General features: G+C 41.8%; 1 protein-coding gene across 1 annotated transcript in view; it reads left to right on the top strand.

The window, feature by feature from the left end:
• Window positions 1–603: 603 nt before the first annotated feature.
• Window positions 604–7,784, top strand: part of CRELD1 (cysteine rich with EGF like domains 1) — an 82,800-nt gene continuing 75,619 nt past the window's right edge. The window contains exon 1 of the mRNA XM_053720938.1: window positions 604–745. The gene's annotated coding sequence lies outside the window, so the exon portion shown is untranslated. The remainder of the gene's footprint in view (window positions 746–7,784) is intronic.

The following is a 7,784-nucleotide window of genomic DNA, read 5'->3' as shown; positions in this document are numbered from 1 at the left end:
AAGAAAAAAAATGTGGGTTTCGTATCCCTTTAAGTGTATTACTTTTTAATCTATACCTCCAAAGTCAGTTCACTATCCAGCACATCCACAATGTGTCTGCTCAATTGCTTAGCTTATAGTGCTTGCTCACTCTATGTATCTATGTAACTGTATCTCTCCTATCGTTATTGTACACTGTATCATTTAAGTACTAGGAGGTTGGCACACGGCTGAATTCATAAGTAAAATGCATATAGGAAATAGTGCAATTAGTATATTTTTGAGTCAGCTTATTCTGGGCATTAGGTATATAGCAACCCACTTTGTTTTAGTGTAGCATTGTTTAAGCAAGTTTCCAGAACCTTCTAGAATGACGTGCTCGGGCTGTGTCTGCCTTTTATTAACAGATGTTTGTGGTGCACACAGCCCTCCCTACTCCCTACTCCCTCTCACTCATCCACACAGTCCACCTTATGTCGCTCTGCGGTGCTCAAAAGGTTAAGTTCCAGCTGACAGGTGCAGGGGCTCTTTAACAAGCGCTGAGCCAGCTGATTGGCTAGATGATGTCACCGCACATGGCTAGCACTGATTGGTTGAGAGTGAAGATCCAATGGGAGAGGTAGGGCTGCTGCAGCAGCTGATTGCAGTGAGAGGGCTGCATGCTGGGAACTGCGGATTCCTGCTGCTGATTAACCCTCTAGAGCTAGGTTGGGACTGTGGCTTTCAACCTCACTCTTCCTAAAGAACCATTCCCTGCAGGGGACAGGTAGGTGGCATTATCGGGTGGGGCAGTTAGAGGTGCAGTGCCAGTTATGGGGACGGGGTCACTAATCTACAGCCAATGGGAGCCCAACTAAAGGAGGCCACACACTCCCAGAGACTTCTATAGATGAAACTGCTGGATTTCTATCCGTTACATTCTGTGTTAGTCCTACTGAAATGTTAACCCATTAGGGCAAGATCATATTCCAAATGCCCCCTTAACAACACAAATCTTTATAGACTTAGTGAGTATTGTTGTTATGTGAACAACTGGAATGTGATGTAACCCATTTTGTTTACAGAAAAGGATACATTTTGGTACCATTATAATTCTGAACTGAGTTCTGAGCCTAAAAATGTCTTTTGTTTAGCATAATAATAATGAATCATTTTTAGAGATTGAGATATATATATATATATATATATATATATATATATATATATATATATAGTCCTTTGGGTCTTATGGTGATTTAAAAATATGAACTGAGTTATATGGTGATATAATACAAATAAACAAATGTTGCATACATTTGAAAAGTGTTTTGAGTGTAAAAATGAAATTCAAAACCACAGCTATACAAGATGGAGATTAAAATAGCAATCTGTAATTTGAAACTAAGTATTTTCTAAATCACTTGGTCACATCTTGTGTATAATTGTGAGGTTGGATACTGTTTGGGTATCTGGGGATGCTAAAGTGTCCCTGCTCTGGGCTGAGAGATGTCACAGAAAATTACTGGTGAGGTGGTGTTTGGAAAATCCTTTAAGAAATTAATAAAGAGCTATATAACAAGTAGCTAAATATTAAATATATACAGATTTGTGTTGATTTATTTATAGAAAGGAGGGTTGATGTCTGGAATAAACTTCCAATAGTGGTGATAAGGGCACATGTTTATAAATGAATTCAAGAATATCTGGTCTATACATAAGGCTATCCTAAGTTTTAAAGAGACGTGAGCTCCCAAATTTTTCTTTAATGGAAAACCCCCACATTTTTTCTTTCATTATTCAGATAAAACATGCAACTTTCTAATTTACTCCTATTATCAATTTTTCTTTGTTCTCATGTTATCTTTATTTGAAAAAGCAGTAATAAAAGGTTTGGAGCCTGCCCATTTTTAGTTCAGCACCTTGGTAGAGCTTGCTGATTGGTTTGCTACATTTGGCCACAAATCGGCAAGTGCTACCCAGGTGCTGAACAAAAAATGGTTCGTCGCTAAAGCTTACAGTACTGCTTTTTCAAATCAAGATAGCATGAGAACAAAGAAAAAATGATAATAGGAGTAAATTAGAAAGGTGCTTAAAAAATCTCATGCTCTATCTGAATCATTAAAGAAAACAATTAGGTTTAGTATCCCTTTAATGATTCAGATAGAACATACACGTTTAAATATCGTCCCAATTTACTTAAATTATCAAATGTACTTAATTCTCTAGGTATATTTTGTTAAAGAAGCATTGCACTACTGGGAGCTAGCTGAACCACATCTGTAGACCCAGTACTGAGGTATATATGTGCAGCTACCAATCAGCAGCTAGGTCCCAGTAGTGCATTGCTGCTCCTGAGCATTATTTCCTAGGTATGATTTTTAAATCAGGTTACCAAGACAACAAAGCAAATTTATATAATAGAAGTAAATTGGAACTTAAATTGTTTGCTCTTTCTTTATCATCAAAAAGTGTGACTATTTTAAAGGGATATGAAACCCACTATTTATTTTTTTCAGAGACCCTTAACCTAATTTTGTGTGGCCCACACCACCTCCATGAAAAATAATAATTATAATATACTTACTGTTAGGGATGTGCATACGTTAAAACCCCTCAGTCTTTAACAAGTAATATTGTTATTAAAAAGAAAAAGGCAAATACAAACACATATAAGTTCATAATGATTTATTTGACACATTTATATAGGTGTTCTTTACTATGGCAGCACTAATTTCACGCATCATTTTTGTCTATCCTTTCCATAATTTTCTCTTTAACTAAAATCCCATACTTTATATTTGATAAATATATATTTTATATGTATTTATTTTATATAATATACAACAGGTATATGTCTATCACTATTTAAACAGTTGGTCCTATGCCGACAGCACTGTGATCCACCATTTATAATGCAGAAGAAATGTTATACTATGCACATGCGCATGCTAAACTGTGAGTGTGCCCGGAACAGGGCTGCTATAGAAAAAATAGCACAGACTCTGTGGGAGAGCAACCCGATAGAGTGTGTGTGCGTCACCTTCTTAAAAGCATTAGAGTGCTTTTTATCAAGCTAGAGTAAGTTAATTAGGAGTTACAGAACACAATCTTTTGAAGTGTATACAGTTATAGCAAATGCCACTGCTTTGTTTAGCAATGACAAGATATATAGGTAGTGTACGGCCCACGTGAGTTGTACTTGTATGGAAAATGGCCCACGACTCAAATGAGTTTGACACCCCTGCCCTAGTGTATTTAAAGGGACATTTATCATTTTTATATTACCATCTCAAAAGTGTTTAATCCTATACAGTATCTAAAAAAAGTCTGCAATATACATTCATTATTTTATTATTTATTTTGTCCCCCTTTCCCTGTAATTCTATTCTGAAATTGTAAGCATTTCAGTTCCTGTTAGAAATTTGAATTTTCAGAACCCTGTTATATTCCACACAGCCATTGGCTGCACACTCTAGTGACCTATTTATAACTGTCCCTAATTGGCTACAGCAAAGAAGGTAACCTAAGTTACAGCATGGCAGCTGTATGGATACTAAAACTTTACACTTATTTTGTCAATGTTTAAACAGCTAATGAAACTTTAAATAACACATCTACATGTTATTCTCATAATGATCTTTTCTTTGTATGCATCATTCTATCTAGCATTTATAGTTTTTGATGTACCTTTTTAAAGCAATATTAGTTGATAAACGGGTGTATTCTTTAGCTGCCAGTGCATTGCAACCCCTACATTTTGAAAAATAAATTTCCAGTATCAAAGTAAAAAAAACAAAAAATAACATAGATAAATGTTTTCTAGGATTATTGTAGTATAAACGGAGGCTTCTTTGTGCGCTCAGGCCACAGGCAGGATTATGCTGGTACAGTGTGATGTAAAAAGCACCAGGGAGTGTACGAACTTCCTCCCCCTCCCCCCTTTAGTTTGCTGATAAATATTTTAACAGTTAAGAGTGATTTATTTCTGGTTCAGTCACTGACAGTGCAGATGAGTATCAGTTAAAGAGACATTAAAGTCATTAAACCTTTGTAATTTGCATTGAGCATAACATTTGTTTTTGTTTTTTAAACATGAATTATTTCTTGTGGTACCATTTGTTAAAACATAGCTTTTTTTCCCCCATGAGCTCACACTAAGGTAGGCTCAGGGGCATGAACGTGTCTTTAGCACTAAATATAACATTGATACAAACACTGCTGCCTCGTGTATGATCCTGTGCCTACCTACTGTATGTATTCTCTCATGTAAAGGAGCTACTTTTAACAAAGGGTACCAAGCAGTTGCATTGTCAGGGGGCATAGCCCCAGCATAACTGCTGCCTTCTATGTGTCCCTCAACTGTCGTAATCTCTCGCTTTCTCTTACCATTCTGACCAGCCGCTACCTCTGGCCACAGCACGTCTGACTCCTCCCATAGCACAACCTGCCCCCACCCATTGCGGTGCTGCCCACAAATTGCCATTGGGCCTCCAGGAAGTGCCCCCACAGCTTTAATTTCTGGAGATACCCCTGGTATCAAGAGAAAGAGATATATTTTTTTTTATTTTATATATATATATATACTGCTCAAAAAAATAAAGGGAACACTTAAACAACACAATGTATCTCCAAGTCAATCACACTTCTGTGAAATCAAACTGTCCACTTAGGAAGCAACACTGAGTGACAATCAATTTCACATGCTGTTGTGCAAATGGGATAGACAACAGGTGGAAATTATAGGCAATTAGCAAGACACCCACAATAAAGGAGTGGTTCTGCAGGTGGTGACCACAGACCACTTCTCATTTCCTATGCTTTCTGGCTGATGTTATGGTCACTTTTGAATGCTGGTGGTGCTTGCACTCTAGTGGTAGCATGAGACGGAGTCTACAACCCACACAAGTGGCTCAGGTAGTGCAGCTCATCCAGGATGGCACATCAGTGCGAGCTGTGGCAAGAAGGATTGCTGTGTCTGTCAGCGTAGTGTCCAGAGCATGGAGGCGCTACCAGGAGACAGGCCAGTACATCAGGAGACGTGGAGGAGGCCGTAGGAGGGCAACAACCCAGCAGTAGGACCGCTACCTCCGCCTTTGTGCAAGGAGGAACAGGAGGAGCACTGCCAGAGCCCTGCAAAATGACCTCCAGCAGGCCACAAATGTGCATGTGTCTGCTCAAACGGTCATAAACAGACTCCATGAGGGTGGTATGAGGACCCAACGTCAACAGGTGGGGGTTGTGCTTACAGTCCAACACCGTGCAGGACGTTTGACATTTGCCAGAGAACACCAAGATTGGCAAAACTGTGCTCTTCACAGATGAAAGCAGGGGCACACTGAGCACATTTGACAGACGTGACAGTCTGGAGACGCCGTGGAGAACGTTCTGCTGCCTGCAACATCCTCCAGCATGGCCAGTTTGGCAGTGGGTCAGTAATGGTGTGGGGTGGCATTTCTTTAAGGGGCCGAACAGCCCTCCATGTGCTCGCCAGAGGTAGCCTGACTGCCATTAGGTATCAAGATGAGATCCTCAGACCCCTTGTGAGACCATATGCTGGTGCGGTTGGCCCTGGGTTCCTCCTAATGGAAGACGATGCTAGACCTCATGTGGCTGGAGTGTGTCAGCAGTTCCTGCAAGATGAAGGCATTGATGCTATGGACTGGCCCTCCCGTTCCCCAGACCTGAATCCAATTGAGCACATCTGGGACATCATGTCTCACTCCATCCACCAACTTCACTTTGCACCACAGACTGTCCAGGAGTTGGTGGATGCTTTAGTCCAGGTCTGGGAGGAGATCCCTCAGGAGACCATCCGCCACCTCATCAGGAGCATGCACAGGCGTTGTAGGGAGGTCATGCAGGCACGTGGAGGCCACACACACTACTGAGCCTCATTTTGACTTGTTTTAAGGACATTACATCAAAGGTGGATCTGCCTGTAGTGTGTTTTTCCACTTTAATTTTGAGTGTGACTCCAAATCCAGACCTCCATGGGTTGAAAATTTTGATTTCCATTTTTTAATTTTTGTGTGATTTTGTTGTCAGCACATTCAACTATGTAAAGAACAAAGTATTTTAATTAGAATATTTTATTCATTCAGATCTAGGATGTGTTATTTTAGTGTTCCCTTTATTTTTTTGAGCAGTGTATATGTGTATATATATCAGTGACGTGCAGTGAGGTCAGAGGCAGGTGAGGCACTGGCTAGGATATGCCTTCATTCTTTAGATATCCTTTGTTGAAAAAATAGCAATGTACATGGGTGAGCCAATCACATGAGGTATCTATTGTGCAGCCACCTATCAGCAGCTACTGAGCATATTTAGATATGATTTTCAACAAAGGATATCAAGAGAATGAAGGAAATTAGATATTAGATGTAAATTGGACAGAAGGGGTGGGAGAGACAGGGAGAGAGACATAGATAGAGAGACAGAGGGGGAGAGAGAGACAAAGAGACAGAGGGGAGAGAGAGAGAGACAAAGAGACAGAGGGGAGAGAGAGAGAGACAAAGAGAGACAGAGGGTAGAGAGACAGACAAAGAGACCATGGGGGAGAATGAGACACATAAGGATAGAAACAGAGGGGGTGGGAGAGACAGGGAGAGAGAGATAGAGAGAGAGAGAGACAGAAAAAGAGAGAGAGAAGAGAGAGAGACACAGAGGGGGAGAGAGAAAGAGAGACACAGAGGAGAGAGAGACAGAGGGGTAGGGAGAAAGGGAGAGACAGAGGGGGAGGGAGAGAGAGACAGAGGAGAGAGACAGAGGAGAGAGTCAGAGGAGAGAGAGAGAGACAGAGGGGAGAGAGAGAGAGAGACAGAGGGGAGAGAGAGAGAGAGACAGAGGGAGAGAGAGAGAGAGAGAGAGAGAGAGAGACAGAGGAGAGAGAGAGAGAGACAGAGGGGAGAGAGAGACAGATAGGAGAGAGAGGGGAGAGAGGGAGAGAGAGAGAGAGAGAGAGAGGGGGAGGGATAGGGATAGAGAGACAGAGGGGAGAGAGATAGACAGGGGGAGAGATAGAGAGAAAGACAGAGGGGGAGAGATAGAGAGACAGGGGGAGAGAGAGAGAGAGAGAGAGAGGGGAGAGAGAGAGGGGAGATGAGAGAGAGAGAGACAGGGGAGAGAGAGAGAGAGAGACAGAGGGGAGAGAGAGAGAGAGACAGGGGAGAGAGAGAGAGAGACAGAGGGGAGAGAGGGGGAGAGGGAGAAAGAGAGAGACAGGGGGGAGAGATAGAGAGAGGGGGAGAGATAGAGAGAGAGAGAGAGAGAGGGGAGAGAGAGAGAGAGAGAGAGACAGAGGGGAGAGAGGGGGAGAGGGAGAAAGAGAGACACAGAGGGGAGAGAGAGAGAGAGAGAGAGAGAAGAGAGAGACAGAGGGGAGAGAGAGACAGAGGGGGAGGAGAGAGAAGAGAGAGACACAGAGGGGAGAGAGAGAGACAGACAGATGGGAGAGAGAGAGAAAGAGGGGGAGGGAGAAAGGGAGAGGAGGAGGAGGGGGAGGGAGAAAGGGAGAGACAGGGGAGGGAGAAAGAGAGAGACAGAGGGGAGAGAAAGAGAGACAGAGGAGAGAGAGAGAGAGGGGAGAGAGAGAGAGAGACAGATGGGAGAAAGAGACAGAGGGGATGGAGAAAGGGAGAGACAGAAGGGAGAGAGACAGAGGGGAGAGAGAGAGAGAGAGAGACACAGATGGGGGCTGCTCATTAAAATATATTTCTTATTTTAATATATTTATTAATAGTAAAAGTTACACTACTGAGTCAGTAGTGTAACTTTTACTATTAATAAATATATTAAAATAAGAAATATATTTTAATGAGCAGCCATTT

The sequence above is a fragment of the Bombina bombina genome, chromosome 7 (genome assembly GCF_027579735.1).
Source record: "Bombina bombina isolate aBomBom1 chromosome 7, aBomBom1.pri, whole genome shotgun sequence".
Lineage (NCBI taxonomy): Eukaryota > Metazoa > Chordata > Amphibia > Anura > Bombinatoridae > Bombina > Bombina bombina.
The sequence above is the reverse complement of the archived record's forward strand: the minus strand, read 5'-3'. Positions and strand labels throughout refer to the sequence as shown.